At 40.4% G+C, this 8,420-nt stretch overlaps 1 pseudogene across 1 annotated transcript; it reads left to right on the top strand.

The window, feature by feature from the left end:
* Positions 1-393: 393 nt before the first annotated feature.
* LOC105732235 (S-adenosylmethionine decarboxylase proenzyme-like) lies at positions 394-4,351 on the top strand (annotated as a pseudogene). Its single transcript, XR_001110937.3, has 2 exons — positions 394-1,630; positions 4,061-4,351. The product of XR_001110937.3 is annotated as an S-adenosylmethionine decarboxylase proenzyme-like (transcript).
* The last annotated feature ends 4,069 nt before the right edge of the window (positions 4,352-8,420 follow it).

Raw genomic sequence — 8,420 nt, 5'->3', positions numbered from 1 at the left:
CGCCTCCAAGTAGTAATTTCAAAATATTACTTGGCCCGCATTACATAGTTCAAAATCCATGCTTTGGGATGTATTGCTACATATAGTCTGTACACATTATTAAACACATACTAAATTATAATTAGTAGAGCCATATAAATATTTAATTTCCTAGAAGAAGGACTGAGTCTACATAATTAGTTTTCCTCCTTAAGACATTTAAGTAATTCTTCCCTTTGGAATATGTTGCCCATCTCTATTTGTAGGTGACCACAACTTAGCTAATCCTTTCTGTTTGAGGTTTCAGTATCTACCTTTTCTAAGATTCTCTGGTTTGTTTCCAGTTCATTTGGTGTATTCTTATGTACATGGATAGAAGCAAGTATATATTTGGTCTTTAAAACTAGACTTAGAGCTTACACAGTATGGCCAGCGATATTAGCTAGCACTCGCTCTACTCTCTCTAACGGGGATGCAGCGGAATACAAGAGACTGAACTGTATCTGCCTCTATTTCCAAAAGACTCACGTTCAACTTTCACTCACACAAAGCTGGGAAAATTTTATTAGTCCTTTTTTAAAACAAGTTAATATAAAATTATAGCAAAAAAAAAAAAAGGAACCTGAACTTTAGTAACAGCTGGAACAATCCGCAGCGGCAGCAGCGGCAGCAGCAGCGGCGGGAGAAGAGGTTTAATTTAGTTGATTTTCTGTGGTTGTCGGTTGTTCGCTAGTCTCACGGTGATGGAAGCTGCACATTTTTTCGAAGGGACCGAGAAGCTGCTGGAGGTTTGGTTCTCCCGGCAGCAGCCCGACGCAAACCAAGGATCTGGGGATCTTCGCACTATACCAAGATCTGAGTGGGTCATACTTTTGAAGGATGTGCAATATTCAATCATAAGTGTGACAAAAACTGGCAAACGGGAAGCTTATGTACTCAGTGAGAGTAGCATGTTTGTCTCCAAGAGACGTTTCATTTTGAAGACATGTGGTACCACCCTCTTGCTGAAAGCACTGGTTCCCCTGTTGAAGCTTGCTAGGGATTACAGTGGGTTTGACTCAATTCACAGCTGCTTTTATTCTCGTAAGAATTTCATGAAGCCTTCTCACCAAGGGTACCCACACCGGAATTTCCAGGAAGAAATAGTTTCTTAATGCAATTTTCCCAAATGGAGCAGCATATTGTATGGGACGTATGAATTCTGACTGTTGGTACTTATATACTCTGGATTTCCCAGAGAGTTGGGTAATCAGTCAGCCAGATCAAACTTCGGAAATTCTGATGAGTGAGCTTGACCCAGCAGTTATGGATGGGTTCTACATGAAAGATGGTGTTACTGCAAAGAATGTCACTTGTGAGAGTGGAATTCGTGACCTGATACCAGGTTCTGTCATTGATGCCACAATGTTCAATCCTTGTGGGTATTCAATGAATGGAATGAAATCAGATGGAACTTATTGGACTATTCACATCACTCCAGAACCAGAATTTTCTTATGTTAGCTTTGAAACAAACTTAAGTCAGACCTCTTATGATGACCTGATCAGGAAAGTTGTAGAAGTCTTCAAACCAGGAAAATTTGTGACCACCTTGTTTGTTAATCGGAGTTCTAAATGTCGCACAGTGCTTTCCTCACCCCAGAAGATTGAAGGTTTTTTTTTGAGAAAGAAAAAGGGGGAGAGAAAACAGGATTCTTGCTCTATTGCCTGGGCTGGAATGCAATCTAAAAATAGGTATTAAAAACCTCTTTTATGCCGATAATTGTGCTTAACAATGGAGACAGGAAGGAATAAGGGAAGAAAGTAACAAACAAACAGCCAACCAATATTTCATTTAAGTCTCTGAAATGCTATGCAAATACTGAAAAGTGATTTACTTCCAATTATGTGGTCACTTTCAAAATAGGTGTAATATGATACTGAGAAAAATGTATGTTCTGTGGACCTGGGGTGGAGAATTCTATAAATATTCACTAAATTTACTTATTCCAGGTCTAAGTTCAAATCATAGATGTCCCTGTTTATTTTCTATGTTGTCGATCCATCGAATATTAACAATGTGGTGTCAAAATCTCCCGCTATTATTGTGCAGGAGTCCAGGTCTCTTTATAAGTCATTAAGAACTTGTCTTATGTATCTGGGTGCTCCTGTATTGGGTGCATATATATTTATAATCATTAACTCCTGTTGTTGCATTGATCCTTTTACCATTATGTAATGGCCTTGTTTCTTTTAGTCTTTGTTACTATTAAAGTCTATTTTGTGAGAGACAAAGGTTACAACTCCTGTTTTTTGGGTTTTTTTTTTGCTCTCCATTTAATTGGTGAATCTTCCTCCATCCCTTTGTTTTGAGTCTTTGTAGGTCATTGCTTGTGACATGGATCTGGATACAGCGTACCGACGGGTTTTGACTTTTTATTCAATTTACCTGTCTGTGTCTTTGATTGGGGCATTTAATCCATTTAAATTTAGAATTAATATTGAGTTCAATATTGTCATTTAATGCTAGCTGGCTATTTTGCCCATTAGTTGATGTAGATTCTTCATTATAGAGATACTCTCTACGTTTTGGTAAGTTTTTGGGATGACTGATACTGGTTGTTCCTTTCCGTTTGTAGTGCTTCTTTCAGAAGCTCTTGCAAAGCAGGCCTGGTGGTGATGAAATCTCTGAGTGCTTGCTTGTTTGCAAAAAAATTTCTTTTTCCTTCGCTTATAAAGCTTAGTTTGGCGGGATATGAGATTCTGGGTTGAAAATTCTTTTCTTTGAGGATATTGAATATTGACCCCCACTCTCTTCTAGTTTGTAGGGTTTCTGGTGAGAGGTCTGCTGTGAGTCTGATAGGCTTGCCTTTATGGGCAACGTGACCTTTCTCTCTAGCTGCCATTAGAATTTTCTCCTTTATTTCAACCCTAGTGAATCTAGTGATTATGTGTCTTGGAGTTGCTCTACTTGAGGAATATCTTTGTGGTATTCTCTGGATTAGCTGGAGTTGAGTATTGTCCTGCCTTACTAGATTAGGAAAAGTTTTCCTGAAGAATATCCTGAAGAATATTTTCCAACTTGGATTCATTCTCTTCATGACATTCAGGTATACCTATCAATCGTAAATTAGGTCTTTTCACATAGTCCCATATTTCTTGGAGACTTTGCTCATTCTTTTTTACTCTTTCTTCTCTAATCTTGTCTTCTCGTTTCATTTCATTAAGTTGGTCTTCGACCTCTGATATCCTTTCTTCTGCTTGATCAATTTGACTGTTAAAACCTGTGCATACTTCCCGAAGTTCTCGTATTGTGTTCTTCAGTTCCATTAATTCACTTATATTCCTCTCTAAGTTGCCAATTCTTGTTAGCATTTCGTCAAACCTTTTCTCAAAGTTCTTAGTTTCTTTACATTGGGCTAGAACATGTTCTTTTAGCTTGCTAAAGTTCCTTATTATCCACTTTCTGAAGCCTAAATCTGTTATTGGAATGCACTCATTCTCCATCAGGCCTTTTTCTCTTGTTGATGAGGAACTGTAATCACCTGTAGAAGGAGAGGCATTCTGATCTTGGGTATTCTCAGCCATTTTACGCTGGTTTCTTCCCATCATTGTAAGTTCATCCACCTGTCATCTTTGTAATTGCCTACTTACAAATTAGGTCTCTGAGGAGACGTCCAACTTGTTGATTCCCAGTGCCGAAATCTGAGCAACCCACTGCACCAGCCAAAACAGCGGCATTAAGATTTGTGGTGCTTTTCTGCCCAGGAATCTCTGGTCTGGCTTCCCTCGAGTCCCTTCTTCAATCAGGTAAATGGGCGACTCTGCCTTCCCAGAGCTCCAAAGGTCGATCAAAAGGGGCCCTAGTCCTGTTTACTCTGCACCAAGAACCGCCATGCTGGGGCACCGGCAAAACCATGACGCTGGCCACAAGAGTCACCCTGGCGACCCGTGGGGCTCCTCCGCTGGGAATCTTCCAGTCCGTGGGTAACAAAAATTCATCTGAAAGTGTGGCGTCCTCTCGTTCTGTGCGCTTTCTCTGGGAGCTACAATCCCAAGCTGCTAGTGATCAGCCATCTTGGATCTCTCTCTCAAGATTGAAGGTTTTAAGCGTCTTGATTGCCAGAGTGCTACGTTCAATGGTTACAATTTTGTTTTTACCAGTTTTGCTAAAAAGCAGCAACAACAGCAGAGTTGATTAAGAAAAATGATGAAAAAAATGCAAAAAGAGAACACACGTAGAAGATGGTGGATGCTTTCTAGATGTCGATGCTGGAGGCAGTGCTTTCCATAACCACCACTGTGTAGTTGCAGAAAGCCCTAGATGTAATGATAGTGTAATCATTTTGAATTGTATGCATTATTATATCAAGGAGTTAGATATCTTGCATGAATGCTCTCTTCTGTGTTTAGGCATTCTCTGCCACTCTTGCTGTGAAATTGAAGTGTATGTAGAAAAAACCTTTTACTATATGAAACTTTACAACACTTGTGAAGGCAACTCAATTTGGTTTATGCACAGTGTAATATTTCTCCAAGTATCATCCAAAATTCCCCACAGACAAAGCTTTTGTCCTCCTTAGGTGTTGACCTCAGCCTAACCATCTGGGACCGTTCTATTGCTGCCAGAATTTTACATCCAGTAACCTCCACTTTCTAGAACATATTCTTTACTAATATTATTGAAACCAATTTCTACTTCATATAGATGTTTTTTAAAACCGCAATTAAAGTTCTTCTTCCATGAGTCGAGTCCTTAAGAAAATGATTCCAGTTACTTATTTTGCATATTTACTATTTTAACATTATTGGACCCTGCATTTGTAGTGCTTTGATCTTTGATTTCTTCCCTCTCCCTGGTGTCTCCACCAAGACCCCAAATAAAGCAATACACTGTTAAAAAAAAACAACTAGACTTATAATAGAAGAAATATCTATGTATTTTAGCATCACTTACTTATTAAAATCTATAATGTAATGAAAGCCATTTTATTATTTTCATCCTTTTTTTGTGTTACAATTACCTGTCTGTGTTTTCCTTATTGATTTTTCTCTTTGGGGTATCTTCATGAATTCATGGCTTTTAAGGAGACTTTATCCTCATTCATCATAACTGTAGTTATATTTGAGACTCAAATGATTATAACCATAATTACATTTGATATTTATATAAAATATAAATATATTAAAAACTAAATATATAAAATATTATATTTAACTATATTTGATAAAAATGATTATACCATAATTATATTTGAGACTCTAATGATCACAACTTGGCCAGTGGGTGTCTCCTTTAGTTGGCTTTAAGTTGTTCTCTTTGTTCTTTCAGCACAGCACTTTGCTTTTTGGCCACTGAATTTTCCAAATCCATCCTGATTTTGCCCTGCTACAGATGTGGAATCAGCCACCCTACAATGATTCTTGGTTCCTTTTGTGGGGAACAGACTAGACACTGAAGTCTGAGCATTGGAGGATCAGGTGGTGGGAAGCACCTTCTATTACTTTGGCACCATGTTTAGTAAAGACAGAGCTGGGAAACACACACCTTGTTAAAAATCCCACATGCACTTGAAGTTTCTAATAGTGCTGTTTGCTCTCCACCTGTCCTCTGCACCCATCCTCTCCCCTTCTCTGTTCTGCTTACTGCCCCAGGAGGCTGAGTGCTGGAGTGGCCATCACTAGGGTGCCCTTACCCTCAGGCTTCAGCTAGACTTGGCAAACAGCAGGGAACCAAAGGAGGTCAGCGAGCAGGAGGGGAGGGAGGCTAGAGTACCCTTCTCCTCACTCACCCCCCTCCAATTTCATATGGCCGTCTGGGCAGAACTGCACCCTCATTTTTACTGCTCCCCTTAGGTGGCCCCTCCCCCATAAATCCAGTGAGATCCTCTGGTCAGCTGCCCTTCAGGCATTGGGGTGGGAAGAGCTTCCTGATGGTAAAGCCTCTCCTCACCCTTTATAGATGTCTTGACCCTGCTCATACCTCTCTCTTTAGTTAAACCTTTGGGATGGTGATTGGTTTGTTTTTTTTTCCTGTTGGCCTGGCAACTAAGACTCCAACATAACACATTATGGTTTTCCTATATACTAATTTTCTAACAGTAGATAGTTTCATCAACTGGTAAAATTTACTCCTACATTGACAGAAGCCCTGTTTTCATTCTTTATTCCATGGGGAGGCTTAAAATTTCTTCAAAGAAGTGCTACTTTTAAGTCAGCCCAGGCAAACAGAGAGAACAAATTGGGTCAATTAGTGACCAGCTAAATTGGCACTATGTCAAGCAATTTCTCTTGAACTCCTGAACTTAGGTGATCCACCCACCTTGGCCTCCAAAGTGCTTGGATTACCAGCGTGAGCCACCATGCCCGGCCGGCAATTTCTCTAAGACTAGTTGGACCTTGAGGGTCTTTTGGACATCCTGAAAAGCAGCTCTCTTCAGTTTTATTACATACAATAAAAAGAGTTTTACTATGTACAATAAAACAAAGGGGATTTCCTGTCAGTTCCTGTTTGGGCTGCCTTTCAAGTGATCAAACTGACAATGACCAAGGGACAGCAGAGATATCTAAAATGTGGGGAGACTGAGAATTAAAACAAGGTCTCTTCACACTGAAATGGGGAGTTGAACTTTTCTAATAAAATTAAAATAAAGTAACTTCATTAGAAACTTCAATTTTTTAAGTTACAGATTTGCAGAAAAATTATAAAGATAGTGCAGAGATACTCATATATCCCACAGTTAATTTTCTCTGTTATTAACACTTCACATTAGTATGGTACATTTGCTTCAATTAATCAACATGACACATGATTATTAATAATGGTCCATAATTTATCCTGATTTTCTTAGTTTTTACCCAATATCCTGTCTCTTTTCCAGTATCCCATGCAGGAGGACATGTGACATTTAGTCATCATGCCTCATTAGGCTCCTCTAGACTATGACAGTTTCTCAGAGTGTTCTTATTCTGATGACCTTGGCAGTTCTGAAGAGGATAGGTTAGATATTTTGTAGACAGATTCGTCTGATTTTTTTCGTGATTAGACCATTACAGGTTTTTGGAAGAAAAACCACAGAAGCAAAGTAACCTTTTCATCACAGTGTATAGGGGTACATTCCGCCAGCATCACAACCCAGTTGCTGCTGACCTTGATTGTCTGACTGAGATAGTTTGTCAGAAGGAAGTCACCTTGTACAGCCCACACTTAAGGGTGGGAGTTGTGTTTCACCTGTTTAAGGGCAGAGTATCTGCATGAATAATTGAAATTCCTCTGCATGGGAGATTTGGCTCTTCTCCTCCATTTACTTATTTAGCAGATAATTGATTTAAATTATTATGAACTCATAGATATTTATAATTTGGGTTGTAGTCTGGTGCTGCTTTATTTTGTTGCTCAAATTCCAGCATTGGCCACTGGGAGTTCTTACAGTTGGCACCTGAGTCCCTTTGACATACACCCCTCTCACCTGCACATTCCTCCTTTTTTTTTTTTTTTTTTAATCATTTCCTTCTCTGGCACTAAAAGATGCTCCAGGCTTATCTTATATATTTCTTGCTCCAGTCCTAGAATCAGTCATTTCTCCAAGGTGGGAGGCTAAATTTTACAAAGTAACATTTAACATAAATAAACTTGAGTTTCTCCTGCGTTCTGCTACTCAGCATCTAAATCTCCATCCCAGTCAGGAGGGGCTGCAACACAAAGAAAAAGATGAAAGGAATTAAAGCATCACCCCCAACACATATGCACACGAAAGGCCAGAATAGGCACTGTTTTCTTAGCCATTTATCACCAAGAGTTTTAGAATGCTCTTTAGATAAAATGTGTTAAGGACAGATCCAAGATGGCAGATTAGGAGCAGCTCAGGATTGCAGCTCCCAGTGAAAGTGCAGAGGGTGAGTGGATGCTGAATTTCCAGATGGATTTTTATTGCCCACAGACCAGGAGATTCCCAGGCGGAGGAGCTTCCTGGGTCGCCAACATGGCTGGTTTGGCTGGCACAGCTGTTTTGCCTGTGCCCCCGGGGCAGCAGTTCTCCATAAAAAATACAGGGGTCCGGGCACTGTTTTAGCTGGTGACTGGAGCTCCGGGAAGGCAGAGTCGCCCATTCATCTGATTAAAAAGGGGACTGAAACAGGGAGCCAGGACAGGAGATTCCCAGGCAAAAAAGCGCCACGAATCTCAGCGCTGCTGTTTCAGCCGGCGCAGGCACAGTGGGTCGCCACACGGGAAATCACACAGATCCCGGTGCCTTTTCACAAGCAACTGGAACACCTGGGAGGCAGTCAACCATTCAACTAAAAAAAAAGGCTCTGAGGCAGGGAGCCAGGTGATCAGGCTCGTCTGGTCCCACCCCCACAAAAAAACAGCAATTGGAAACGATCTGGGTTGAGAGTTTCACAGCAAGCACAGCTGAACCTGGGAAGGTCCAGCTCTGTGGGGGAGGGGCGTCCACCATTACC

This window comes from Aotus nancymaae, unplaced genomic scaffold, assembly GCF_030222135.1.
Source record: "Aotus nancymaae isolate 86718 unplaced genomic scaffold, 86718_ANA_hifiasm-v0.15.2.pri h1tg000155l, whole genome shotgun sequence".
NCBI lineage: Eukaryota > Metazoa > Chordata > Mammalia > Primates > Aotidae > Aotus > Aotus nancymaae.
Note: the sequence above shows the minus strand (reverse complement) of the source record. Positions and strands in the feature narration are given on the sequence as shown.